At 37.1% G+C, this 15,168-nt stretch overlaps 1 long non-coding RNA gene across 2 annotated transcripts in view; it reads left to right on the top strand.

The window, feature by feature from the left end:
• The window catches only part of LOC145662055 (uncharacterized), a 103,837-nt gene extending 88,669 nt beyond the window's left edge, over positions 1-15,168 (top strand). The window contains exons 3-4 of one of the 2 annotated variants that reach the window (XR_014126969.1): positions 239-443; positions 14,980-15,168. This is a non-coding gene — a long non-coding RNA (uncharacterized LOC145662055). The remainder of the gene's footprint in view (positions 1-238; positions 444-14,979) is intronic. The other variant, XR_014126968.1, reaches the window with a different exon arrangement.

Raw genomic sequence — 15,168 nt, forward strand, 5'->3', positions numbered from 1 at the left:
GATTGTGGCTTGTTAGATGATGAAAAAAAATATCACAAATATATTATACTATGAATTTACCTAACGAAGCAATAGGATAAAGGAGGATGCATTCCACCCTCACATTTTCCAAATTGCGCAAAAACTTACTACTACTACCACCACCACCACTACTACTACTACTAATAATAATAATAACAATAATAATAATAATAAACATTTTATCTTACAATGTACATTTTATTATTAACTATGTTAGGAGCTGAAACTATTGGAGGATCGAAAGTGCGCCCTGTGAATCATGCCCATAAACTCCCTAAAACCATCGCCGCGGGAGGAACTAGAAGCCGTTCTCGGGGTTTACCACCAACGATAACTGGAGGCGAACCTGCTGCTCCAGCCAACAAGCGCCCAAAATTACCCAACACTATAGGTTAAAGATGGCGCCGTGAAGCATAACAAAGGTAGGAAGGTGAAAGTATACCTCATACTTCTTAAATAGTTTTACGATTCTCATTCGATAAATATTGTGTGATCAAATAGTATTTTTCGATAAACAAAATGAAAAATAATATTGTAAGAAAATAGAATTATGTGGAAACGAAGTTAGTATTTGTGTTTAGTTTGTTAATATCCATTGTTTTCAACAACATTTAATAATTAAATCTGTTTAGTGTTTAGCGTAAATCATGCTGTATAAAAAAAATGAAATCTTTAAGTTTTACGTCCCACGCTTATGCCGGTTAGGCTATAGGAGACGGTGATGATGAGAGATGAGTGAAATGGTGGAGTGAAGAAAGTGGGAGGAAACGGGACAACCCCGAGAAAACCCACGAGCACGGTGTTTGTCCACCACAAAGTTCACTTGGCGGGGGCTGGGATCGAACCCGGGACCCCAAGCACCAGAGGTGAACGCTCTACCACTGAGCCACCGCGCCCCCCCACATCATGCTGTATAAGACTGAAGATATATATATATATTTAGCTAATTACTAATACTGGTTCTGCTACGAATAATAATACTAATGGCATATGTTTATGGAACGGTCGATTCTCTTAGCGACACGTTCAGAGGCGTTCAACTAATGATGTGCTAATCTTAAGGCACGAATGTTAGGTTCGTACGAATGAAATCACTGCTTTGAGGTCTGGCCGGAAACTCACCTTAGCAACACAACAAAGAGATAAACTACGGTCATGCGACGATTATCACAAAGTCAGTACATGTCCAGCAAACAGGCTGGGGTATCCAAAGAGTCAGAAGGTAGTGCGTTGTTGAACAGAGTAATAGGCAAGTGCACTATGGAGAATATACCACTACACATCTGCAAATAGGTTTTCTTCAAGACTTCAAACTTGGACGGGGCCACGGTGGCTCAGTAGTAGAGCTTTCACGGGTACAAGGGGTCCTTGGTTCGATCCCAGCTCGCTTCAAGTGAGCTTTGTAGTGGAGAAACACCATGTGCATCGGTTTTCTCGGGTTCACACTTTCTTTATTCCACCATTATCATTCGTTTTTCATCACCACTGTCTTCTTTAGCCTAGCAAGCATATCGTGAGACGTAAAACTGAAAAATTTTATTTCATTTCATTTCTCAAAGTGGGACATTCTGCACAGAAAGCCACAAAACAACATTAACAATGCACTTGCACCAAAATGGCGAAAAAACGCAACCATTCAGCACTACATTGTCAAATATTGTCCCTGTGACTCAGGATTTACAAAATGAGTCCTATGAACACCTATCATCATCATCATGTTTGGATAAGCTCCTCAGGAACGCCATTTAAGTAGACCCTCAGGAAATGTTTCGTACCATTGCAAGCGAGTTAGCCACGCGTACCAATGTCCTTCGTTAGCTTCTTGAAATTGGGAAGGCGAACAATTTGAACTCATGGGTGCCAGATACATTAGCGCTGGCCAGCAAAAATCTAAGTATGCAATTTTCCGAGTTTAAGAAATATCACGGAATGTTTCCTGTATCGGATTATCAATTGCGATAAAAATTGACCTCCTATATCGATTGTAAACAATCAGATCAATGGTTGGATCGTAATCAACTTCCAGCATAATTTTCCTTAACCACCTCTTGTCTCCAAGGTGTTGTTGCAGTTATAGTATATATGATCCATCATATTTTTCTCAGGCGAGATGAATCCATCAACGCAGATCGTTACAGTTCTGAACTGTATGAAATGCATCGCAAACATGTCCGCAAGAATTCAGCAATGAACAACAAATATGGTGTCTCCATATTTCACCACACTCCATGCCCTTATGCCGCTCAAAGGATGATACAGGCTCTCCATAAGTTGCCATATGAAACCCTTCCTTACCCACCGCCTTCTGCTGATGTCTCTCTCTCTAACTATCGTCCCTTCCGCCATATAGGCACTTCTTGGAAGGGAAGAACTTTCCTGATGATTGTGCGGTGTAACATGAAGTTGAGGATTCTTCGCAGCTCAGATTTCAGAATTTTTTCTCTACAGAATTCAATTGTAGACTGAGCAATGGCAAAAGGGGCAATCCAAATTATATCGACCAATGATGGTTGCTGACAAAATTTAGTTTTTTATTAATTTTTTTACCTGTTTGCACCTCATTCAGGAAATTGAAAAAGGGTACCGGTATTCATTTATCTTTTAGCCGCGCAGGTTTTGTCGTAGTGGCCATTTTGTATAGGCGCCTGAGCACATTTTGAACTTTTAGTGCATTCCGTTAAACGCTGTAACTTTCTATTTTTTAAAGATAATGAGTTCAAACCAAAAATATATGAAAGACAATAGAATGGACAATATTTTATGTTCTGTGCACGTTGAAACGTCCTTCAGAACGTTGAGGAAAGAACCTGTGTGAGGTTGGCCCGCGAAATCGAGATAAAATTTAAAACTCTATATAGAACGATTGCCCATCGTCTGCCCATGTTTGCACACCCAAAATTTTTGTTTGCCCACAAATGGAACCTAAGTTATACGAAAAAAAACATTTTGGGGCCAACTTCACACTGGCACAACAAAGTGTGAAAATAAAATATTGCAACATGTAAATCGATTGCCCATCGTTTGCCCATGTTTGCCCACCCAAAATTTTTGTTTGCCCACAAATAGAACCTAAGTTATACGTAAAAACAATTTTAGAGCCAACTTCACACTGGCACAACAAAGTGTGAAAATAAAATATTGCAACATGCAAATCGATTGCCCATCGTTTGCCCATGTTTGCCCACCCAAAATTTTTGTTTGCCCAAAAATAGAACCTAAGTTATACGTAAAAAACAATTTTAGAGCCAACTTCACACTGGCACAACAAAGTGTGACAATAAAATATTGCAACATGCAAATCGATTGCCCATCGTTTGCCCATGTTTGCCCACCCAAAATCTTTGTTTGCCCACAAATAGAACCTAAGTTATACGTAAAAAACAATTTTAGAGCCAATATCACACTGGCACAACAAAGTGTGAAAATAAAATATTGCAACATGCAAATCGATTGCCCATCGTTTGCCCATGTTTGCCCACCAAACATTTCTGTTTACCCAAAAATAGAACCTAAGTTATACGTTAAAAAAATTTTAGAGCCAACTTCACACTGGCAGAACAAAGTGTAAAAATAAAATATTGCAACATGCAAATCGATTGCCCATCGTTTGCTCATGTTTGCCCACCAAAATTTTTCCTTTGCTCACAAACAAACAAAAAGTTATAAACAAAAACATTTTAAGCCTAATAAACTTTACAAGCAAAATAAAAGATTTCTAAATAATTATATTCCTTCTACATTTGTGTACTTTACAAAATTAATTGCTCATATTTCTCTATCAAAACCAACCATTTTGCGCTACATAAACGGAAAATTATGGAACGGATTATGCATCCAATAGTAACAATGACACAATCATATTACTACATTTGTAGTATGCAAATTGTAATATTGCGGAATCTAATTTTTTCTATATAAGTAAATACAAGAACTATTATTAAACAAACAAAAACATCTGCTGGGTAAACAAAATCATTTGCTGGACAAACTAAGCCAATCACTAGGCAAGTCAAACAAGGGAAGGCAATCAATATTTGTGATTAGAAACACAGCCAGCTTGAATTATCATATGTAGTCTCAAAAACGTACGAAATTAGGTTGCAGATTCTTTTCTATCGTTGAGCAAAGAAACTAATGCCGGGCAAACGAAATCAAGTACTGGGCAAACAAGGGCAAACATAGGGCGTTAATTTTTGTGATTAAAAACATAGCCCGCTTAAGTCATAAAAACGTACGAATTTAGGTTTCAGCTCCTTTTCCATCCTTGGGCAGAAAAAACTAATGCTGGGCAAACGAAATCAAATGCTGGGCAAACATAGGGCGTTAATTTTTGTGATTAAAAACATAGCGCACTTAAGTTATAAAAACGTACGAATTTAGGTTTCAGCTCCTTTTCCATCCTTGGGCAAAAAATACTAATGCTGGGCAAACGAAATCAAGTGCTGGGCAAACAAGGGTAAACATAGGGCAATCAATATTTGTGATTAGAAACATAGCCCGCTTAAATTTTCACATGTAGTCTAGTCTCGAAAACGTACGATTGAAGGATTTTCTATAGCTGGGCAAACAGAAACTAATGCAAGGCAAACGAAATCAAGTGCTGGGCAAACAAGGGCAAACATACTGCAATTAATATTTGTGATTTGAAAAATAGCCCGCTTAAATTTTCACATGTAGTCTAGTCTCGAAAACATACGTTTTAATTCTTTTCTATCGTTGGGTAAACAAAAACTAATGCTGGGCAAACGAAATGAAGTGCTGTACAAACAAGGACAAACATAGGGCAATCAATATTTGTGATTAGAAACATAACCCGCTTAAGTCATAAAAACGTACGAAATTAGGTTTCAGCTTTTTTCTGTCCTTGGGCAAACAAAAACTAATGCTGGGCAAACGAAATCAAGTGCTGGGCAAACAAGAGCAAACATAGGGCAATCAATATTTGTGATTAGAAACATAGCCCGCTTAAATTATAACATGTAGTCTAGTATCGAAAACGTACGATTTAAGGATTTTATATCGTTGGGCAAACAAAAACTAATGCTTGGCAAACGAAATCAAGTGCTGGGCAAACAAGGGCAAACATAGGGCGTTAATTTTTGTGATTAAAAACATAGCCCGCTTAAGTCATAAAAACGTACGAATTTAGGTTTCAGCTCCTTTTCAATACTTGGGCAAAAAAAAACTAATGCTGGGGAAACGAAATCAAGTGCTGGGCAAACAAGGGCAAACATAGGGCAATCAATATTTGTGATTAGAAACACAGCCCGCTTAAATTTTTACATGTAGTCTAGTCTCGAAAACATACAATTTAAGGATTTTCTATCGCTGGGCAAACAGAAACTAATGCAGGGCAAACGAAATCAAGTGCTGGACAAACAAGGGCAAACATACTGCAATTAATATTTGTGATTAGAAAAATAGCCCGCTTAAATTTTCACATGTAGTCTAGTCTCGAAAACGTAAGTTTTAAGGGTTTTCTATAGCTGAGCAAACAAAAACTAATGTTGGGCAAACGAAATGAAGTGCTGTACAAACAAGGACAAACATAGGGCAATCAATATTTGTGATTAGAAACATAGCCCCTTAAGTCATAAATACGTACGAATTTAGGTTCCAGCTCCTGTTGCAGATTCTTATCTATCGTTGGGCAAACGAAAACTAATGCTGGGCAAACAAAATCAAGTGCTGGGCAAACAAGAGCAAACATAGGGCAATCAATATTTGTGATTAGAAAGATAGCGCGCTTAAATTTTCATATGTAGTCTAGTCTCAAAAACGTATGATTTAAGTATTTTCTATCGCTGGGCAAACGAAATCAAGTGCTTGGCAAACAAGGGCAAACATACGGCAATCAATATTTGCGATCAGAAATATAGCCCGCTTAAAAAAGCTGGAACCTGATTTGGTACGTTTTTTAAACTTAAGCGGGCTATGTTTCTAATCACAAATATTGATTGCCCTTTGTTTGCTCTTGTTTGCCCAGCACTTGATTTCGTTTGTCCAGCATTAGTTTTTCTTTGTGCAACGATAGAAAAGAAGCTGGAACCTAATTTCGTACGTTTTTGAGACTACATGTGATAATTCAAGTGGGCTATGTTTCTAATCACAAATATTGATTGCCCTGTTTTTGTCCTTGTTTGCCCAGCACTTGATTTTGTTTTTCCCAGCATTAGTTTTTGTTTGCCCAGCGATAGAAAAGCCTTAAATCGTACGTTTTCGAGACTAAATTACATGTGAAAATTTAAGCGGGCTATGTTTCTAATCACATATATTGATTACCCTATGTTTGCCCCTGTTTGCCCAGCACTTGATTTCGTTTGCCCAGCATTAGTTTTTGTTTGCCCAGGGATAAAAAATCCTTAAATCGTACGTTCTCGAGACTACATGTGAAAATTTAAGCGGTCTATGTTTCTAAGCACAATTATTGATTGCCCTATGTTTGCCCTTGTTTCTACAGCACTTGGTTTCGTTTGCCCAGCATTAGTTTTTGTTTGCCCAACGATAGAAAAGAAGCTGGAACCTAATTTCGTACGTTTTTCAGACTTAAGCGGGCTATGTTTCTAATCACAAGTATTGATTGCCCTATGTTTGTCGTTGTTTGCCTAGCACTTGATTTTGTTTGAACAGCATTAGTATTTGCTTGCACAGCGATAGAGAAGCCTTAAATCGTAGGTTTTCGAGACTAAATTACATGTGAAACTTTAAGCGGGCTATGTTTCTAATCACAAATATTGATTGCCCTATGTTTGTTCTTGTTTGCCCAGCGCTTGACTTCACTTGCCCAGCATTAGTTTTTTTGCTCAACGATAGAAAAGAATCTGCAACCTAATTTCGTACGTTTTTGAGACTACATATGATAATTCAAGCTGGCTATGTTTCTAATCACAAATATTGATTGCCTTCCCTTGTTTGACTTGCCCAGTGATTGACTTAGTTTGTCCAGCAAATGATTTTGTTTACCCAGCAGATGTTTTTGTTTGTTTAATAATAGTTCTTGTATTTACTTATATAGAAAAACTTAGATTCCGCAATATTACAATTTGCATACTACAAATGTAGTAATATGATTGTGTCATTGTTACTATTGGATGCATAATCCGTTCCATAATTTTCCGTTTATGTAGCGCAAAATGGTTGGTTTTGATAGAGAAATATGAGCAATTAATATTGTAAAGTACACAAATGTAGAAGGAATATAAATATTTACAAATCTTTTATTTTGCTTGTAAAGCTTATTAGGCTTAAAAATGTTTTTGTTTATAACTTTTTGTTTGTTTGTGAGCAAACAAAAATTTTTGGTGGGCAAACATGGGCAAACAATGGGCAATCGATTTGCATGTTGCAATATTTTATTTTCACACTTTGTTCTGCCAGTGTGATGTTGGCTCTAAAATTGTTTTTTACGTATAACTTAGGTTCTATTTTTGGGTAAACAGAAATGTTTGGTGGGCAAACATGGGCAAACGATGGGCAATCGATTTGCATGTTGCAATATTTTATTTTTACACTTTGTTGTGCCAGTGTCAAGTTGGCTCTAAAATTTTTTTAACGTATAACTTAGGTTCTATTTGTGGGCAAACATGGCAAACGATGGGTAATCGATTTGCATGTTGCAATATTTTATTGTCACACTTTGTTGTGCCAGTGTTAAGTTGGCTCTAAAATTGTTTTTACGTATAACTTAGGTTCTATTTGTGGGCAAACAAAAATTTTGGGTGGGAAAACATGGGAAAACGATGGGCAATCGATTTGCATGTTGCAATATTTTATTTTCACACTTTGTTGTGCCAGTGTGAAGTTGGCCCTAAAATTGTTTTTTACGTATGACTTAGGTTCTGTTTGTGGGCAAACAAAAATTTTGGGTGGGCAAACATGGGCAGACGATGGGCAATCGTTCTATATAGTTTTAAATTTTATCTCGATTTTGCGGGAAACTTCCAACACCTGACTAAAGATGCTCTGAACATTGAGGTCGGAAACCTAGAAATTGCAATTTTGGAATGTACATTTTGAAACGAAATAAATGAGACTCACCTTCAATTCTTTGTCTACATAAAGACTAGATAATAGACAACGTCCTAAACAAGTTTCAGATCTAAGAACCTTATATTTGATTTTTTGGAAATTTTTAAACCTTGCGAATTTTCGTAAATCGTATATTTTCACCATCAAATATCTCAGGAAGGACAGAAGTGAAAAATTCTAAGTACATTTCCATACTGTCCATTTCTAGGTTTTCAATCTCTATGTTCAGAGTTTCTTTTCTTGATGTTATAAAGTACGTCTCAATGTCCACACAACCCAAAATGTTGTCCATTCTATTAACTTTCATATGGTTTTGGTCTGAACTCATTATCTTGAAAACAAAAAGTTACAGCGTTTAACGGAATTCTCTGAAAAGTATAAAATATACTCAGGTGCCTATACAAAATGGCCGCCACAAACGAATCTGCGCGGTTAAAAAAATAAATCAATACCGTTTTGAACTCCCTAAATGTGTTACAATCTTAGGTAAAAAATTCAAAAATAAATATATTTTGTCAGCAATCTTTGACCTGGAAATATGTCGATTTCATTTGAATTGACCCAAAAGTGTGTAGTATCATACGGTGACTATTTTGACTAACCAGGTATTGTAGTTTTCATTGTTTACATCTTTGTAAATGACGCACATAGGGCGGTCATTTTATTCGCTTCAACCTAATTGTTGACGAGGCCTGCAATTAGACATCGAAGTATCTGTAGCTAATCCTGTTTGCTACGAAGTGGAGCTGCAGAAGAATTAGTATTGGAGATTTTATTGGTATTCTTTCGACTTCAAGGATTCAAACTTCAGCATGATGCTTAAAGTTAATAACATATTTATTTTATTACAAGAAAATTTCACTACTTTACATATTACATGTTTTTGTGTTATTAACCAATCTTTTTGGAGGCAACAGGGAACGACTAAAGATTCTGTTTATTTAGTGTTAGCAGTTTCAGCCATTGACATGATCTCTCATTTTCCAGTAACTTATAAATACTTCTTCCTTGTCTTCCACGTCCATCTTTTCCTTCAACTGCCACATAATTTTCAGCAGTACGTTGATGAATTCAAAAGAACGACAATCACAATCCTGCTATTCTTTTTTCTTTTCCATTTCTTTCCTAGATTAATATCCATCGATTTTGGTTTCATTCGTGCCTATAGTTATCTTTTAACCATACTAAAATCAATTAATCATTTGACGATTAATAATGATTAATGGGGTACTTACTAACGTGCTAAATTTATCTTGCCACCCATTTTACTCATAATGATACGTGCTACCCTTTAAATATATATATTGGTAGCATGTATCATTATGAGTAAAACGGGTGGCAAGATAATACTTAGCACGTTAGTAAGTACCCAATTAATCATTATTGATCGTCAAATGATTAATTGATTTTAGTATGGTTAAAAGACAAATATAATATCTCTTTATCACCCTCCTTCTCTCTCTCTCCCTTTCTCTCTCAGTGTCGTATTAAGTACAAAAATTGTTGTCCTTAGTTCGATAACCTCCTACATATTCACTATCTACCAATCGTGTTTCACTGAAACTTCGCAAATCGTATGTTAGACCATGCAGTATTTTTCGGGATACCTTTCGTGCAGGTGTTTGACCTTGGGTTTCCTAATTGGGCAATCAAATATATATATATATATATATATATATATATATATATATATATATATATATATATATATATAAACTTCCTCCTTAAAATTTCGATAAATATGCCATCGTGAAATATGCGTATAGTATTACTTGAAAGCTTGCTTTGTAGAAAGATAATGATGTACAAATCATATCTTCATCAAAATAGTTTTCCGATCATGATATACACACCATTGATTCCAATCATCACACCTTGATCGTCAAGAATTTTCTCCTTTTTGTTTTCTGAAGGGTTCCATTTCCGGAGGAGTACTTAGTAAAATTCTCAATGAATATTTTTATTATTACTGTAGACATCTTCATTGACACTAGTAGTCCTTTCCTTTTATACAAAGCGTGCATTTTCCGTACTATCTAGTTACTCCGTACTTTTCCATTTTCTATCATTGGATATCTTGTTATACACTTGTTTCCTCAGAGAAAGAACCAGTGACTGCTGATAGATACCAATAGCTACGCTAGGCATTTTTATTTAGTTTTACTTTTTCTTCTCATTTGGTTACTCGTATCCAATGGTGAAGTTACAGAGGGATTAGGCGAAGTTGAGCTGCCACTAAATAAAAGTATTGAAAGATGTAGTTCAGGTCGACAAATACATTCTACTGCGTATTATGTTTTAATTTTAACAGTAATAAGACAGGAAAAATGAGCAATAACAATGCCGCGTAATGAGCAATAGCAATAACAATGGAAAACTCTACCAAGATCAAGTTCTGGCAAACTATACTTGCTTCAAACCACATGTTTTCAATGTACCAACAACTTAATATTTCGTGTTGCATCATCAAATAAAAGTTAAAATATCCAAACCAGTTTTATTTTTCTTTTTTAAGTGGCATCGAATATGAATGAGAGCTATGAACATTCAACTTCTCGTTCGTCTCGGTTCTCGTACACTTCTTTCTCGTCTAATCTCGATTCGCGGAAAGTTTTTCTGTTGTCATTTTGTAAATTAACGTAAACAATTTACATCCTTATTTTCTTCTCAATTTTATCTATAAAGGTAACCAAGAAACTTCAGTCGCTTTTTCATCCACCACATTCGAACATCGATATGTCACCTAAGACGTACCTGGAAGATCGAAAATATTCACCATCTGCATCGATGACCTTCTGCCAACATTTTGGAAGGCCGTGGATTCCATCGCGGTAAAACTTGGTGGACTGTGAAACGAAGAAGGTATCAAGTGCCTTTTGCACCTCTATTAGCGATTTGAACTGGCGTCCTCTAAGGTATTTGTCCAAGGAATGGAACAGGTGATAATCGGAAGCTGCAATAACCGAGAAGTGTGGCGGATGCAATAGCATTTCCCGTCCAAGGCATAGAATGGTGTTCTGGGTTATTCTAACCACGTCGGGCTTAGAGTTGTCCCGTAACAGGAGGATCCCTCTGGATTCAGAAGTGCTGGCTCCAGAATTTTGAATGTTTCTTGAACACGGATCAACTGCTCACAGTACACAGTTGTATTGATGCTCTGACCAGCTAGTAGAAGTTCCCGATGCATGATGCCGCGAGCAGTCCACCAAACACAGGAGGGCCTTCTTCTGGTGCAGTGTTGATTTCAGCTGTTTTGAAACTGGTTCATGAGATGCTAACCAATGATGGCGACACCGTGGAGCTTCATACAGGACTCGCTTCTCATCACATGTCAGCACTCTGTCCAGAAACAGGTGTCTGCTCGTGTTGCCTTCTGGCCTGGAGTCAAATCATGTGGGATCCATCGACCCAATATGTAGTGCTTCCCAAGTTGATGGAGGTGCTGAAGAATAGTTTCTCCACTCACACTGAGTTGTAGTCCCAGTTACTCACATGTCTAGCCACTGTTTGCCTCAACTGATGCCTGCAGATCTTCATTTTGTACATGTGCTGGTCTTCCGGCATGTTGTGCGTCTTCGAGTGATACCTCACCGTCCTTAAACCTGTTAAACCACTGCTTCACTGTCTACGTAGTCACGACACCCTCACCAAAGATCTGGGATATCTTCCTCCCATCTGAAGAGGCGTTTGACCCAATTTTGAACTCGTACAGCATACGAGGAGTGACTGAAAAGTTTTGAACCTTGAGGAAAGTATAAGAAGTACAGATTTGGTAATACGTTTATTTTTCAACGTAATCCCCTTGGACAGCAACACTCTTGCTCCAACGGTGCTGTAATGCTCTTATCCCAACAGAAAAAAATCCTTAGATTGTGACCACAGAAACTCCTCCACGGCTGTCATGACGTCACTATCGCTTGCAAAACGTCCTGCTAGAGTCCTTTTTCTTAGATTAGGGAACAAACGAAAATCTGATTGCGCCAGATCTGGAGAATATGGTGGACGGGGAACGAGCTCAAAGCCGCATTCGTGAATAGTATCCATGACAACTGGTGATGTGTGGCCGGGAGCATTGTAATGATGGTAGAGAACGCCGCTAGACATCATTTTTGGCCTTTTTTTTTAATTTGCACTCGATATTTTCCCAAAAGTTCACTATAATAGTGTCCTTTGTTGGTATGACCCCTTTGTAGGTAATTAATGAATATCACACCTTGGGAATCCCAAAAAAAAAAAACAGAGGCCATCATTTTGCCAGCGGAGGGGATCATTTTTGTCTTCTTTTGGGAAGGGCGGAGGGGTGCTCACATTGTTTGGAATGTTGTTTTGTTTTGGCTGGTAATGATGTACTCAACATTCGTCCATAGTGATGAATCGACAGAGAAAATCGTCCACATCACGTTCTAACAGTTTCAAATTGTCCGCGGATAGGAGGTACTGAGTGCGTTTTTGTTGGGGAGTCAGAAGACATGGGACCTATCGAGCAAAAACTTTTGATAAACCAAGTTCATTCTTCAGAATATGATATGCTCGCTCCTGTGATATGCGCAGCCTGTCTGCTATCTGTCGGGTTGACAATCGGCGATCTTCCATGATCATATTAAGTGCCAGGCCAATGTTTTCTGTGGTGGTAGCACTTGATGGTATCCCAGATCTCGGCTCATCTTCAACACTCTGCCTAGTACGCTTGGATTCCTGCACCCATCTTTTGATGGTGGCATATGTAGGGGCAGATTCACCTACGGTATTGACCAGATCCTGGTAGATCTCAGACCGACATTCCTTTTATTTGCAGATACTTAATGACTGACCAGTACTCGATTTTTTCCGTTTTCCCAACTTCGCCTATGGTCACAGTGGATCCGACTTTAACCGATTTTTTAGTCTGACATACTCTGACGACATCGGTGAAATAAACAAATGCATTGACAGAAGTGTACGTGTTCAGACTAGTTCCGACATGGTCTGGCGACTACGGCCGACTTCTACCGACCACCGATCGGAAACAAATTATTTTGTTTTTGTCGTCAGCCTACGCCAGACTAGCGGGTGGTTTACAACTCATCGCAAGTATTGAGACTTCCATTTCATTTTTTAATGCAAGATGGTTGATCCTGAAAGATTTATTGAACATTTTTTTATAATCATAGTTACATTGGTGTATATGAGGAATTGTGTACTTGAACTTTTAATTGAACTTTTTCAATTCCATATGCAAGGGGAGTTATATTTTTTTCTTATTATTACTCTTTTGTGCACTGGTATGGTATGAATATCTTTAGATTAATGTCATCAGATAAGTGGTAATATTGTGCAAAATAATAATAACAATTAAACGAGAGGTGTGTGAATTTTAATGTATTTTTCATGTTTTCCCGGTACTAGTACACAACTATGTTGGATTCAACATACTTAGGATAATGTTTAATTTGTAAATTTCCTAGGCGACTTGTCAAAGAATACTATACAAGAATACGGGGGAACTTACATTTTTAATCTATATTTACCCCTTAAGTTTTAAATACCACCGGGAATTTTTCTGAACGAAACACTGTTATAGATTACACGCCCCCCTCCCTGATTATTAATTCTGAATGCTTTCGTTAATGTTACAGCCAACCGTTCTTCTGTTGAAAATTACTTTGCTTCTCTATGCGTCCTCGGATCTTCTGTAAGATGTACCAAAATGCATCCTGTTCCATTCTGAAATACTGAAAAAAACTTCTGTGGCTGCTCCACCAACTTTGAAACTAGCGTGTGAAACTCGCCATATTTCTCTCTTTTTTCAAAAATAGTATTTACATATTCGCTCCTATCTTCCTCTAAAAGTAATATTTTTAACACAGGGTTTTCTAATAGCAGTAATTCCTCGTCCATACTGTATCCCACAAAAAGCCAGACTGATGACGGATCGGTTGCAGTGTAACCAAGCAGTCGGCAGACGCGGTCAGCCGACCAGTCGGCCGTAATCGTCAGAGTGAAAAATCGGATGCACTGTGACAGTGATCGGCTTCTGCCATCTCACTCACTTCAAGAGCCTGTAAAAGGCAAAAGAAATTACTTAGAACCAAGAGCTTGATACACATTAATATCAAAGGTTGTACTGTTCTAATACTTATAGTTATTCTATTCTAGATTCTCATTTTCTAAGTTAGGCTCAAAACTTTTCAGTTACCCCTTATGACGCTCTGTGGAGGTTCCATGTGCACTCTGTCCTTATGCAAATTTAAGGTTTAGCTGAACTGCCACAACCAGGTAGCATGTTGAATATACCCACACCAACAACTGACTTTCGCTTTATCTCTATTCGCATTCAACTCACGGTGTGAGAGCCAATTGAACACAGGCTTACACAAAAAGCGACAGAACTTTCTTGGTTACTTTTACAGAAGTTGATCATCTTCTGCATCACGAGAGGTACACGAAGTGAGTCATATAGCAACATTTAAACCATATTTATTATTGGAGTATATCGTGTAATGATTCGCGAATCTTTAAATGTTACAAATGCTATTCACTATGTTCGTATATCATTTTATCAATTTATAGTTATTTCTTTTTCCTTTTTATTTAAAATAAATTAGTACATTAAAACAGTGTTTGAGATCTAAGACTTGAGTGAACTAGTGTTGCCCACGAGGGTTACAATAAGTTTCAAATTTCGAATTTGAAAATGTATTTCTTTCCTCGACCCCCGTCTTGGAATCGAGATGACACAAGAAATTTCTGTAGACATCCTTAGTCCTGTTTCTGATTTTTTCTAAAAAAAAAAAAAAAAAAAAAAAATGAATGATAGCTGTACTTAAAAGAAATAAAACTAAAAGGAGTGAAAAAGAGTAATAAAGAAAGAGAGGGAATATAATTTTTAATTGCTCCATGACTTTTGTTTCTTTCATCTGAAAACTAATATTAAAATGTTATTCTTTTCAGACGCTGAGTAAGATGGATGTGAGAGGCCAGAATACTCTTTACAACTAATATCTCAGATTAAACAAATGTATATCAGTTTAAAATCAAGAATGTAGAAAACAATATTATATTATTCATAAATATTTGAATATTTTTTGTTCAACCTAATTGTATTTAAAACTAAATACATATAGTTTAAATAAATATCAT

This window comes from Thermobia domestica, chromosome 10 (genome assembly GCF_964235325.1).
Source record: "Thermobia domestica chromosome 10, izTheDome1.hap1.1, whole genome shotgun sequence".
In the NCBI taxonomy this organism is placed as follows: Eukaryota; Metazoa; Arthropoda; class Insecta; order Zygentoma; family Lepismatidae; genus Thermobia; species Thermobia domestica.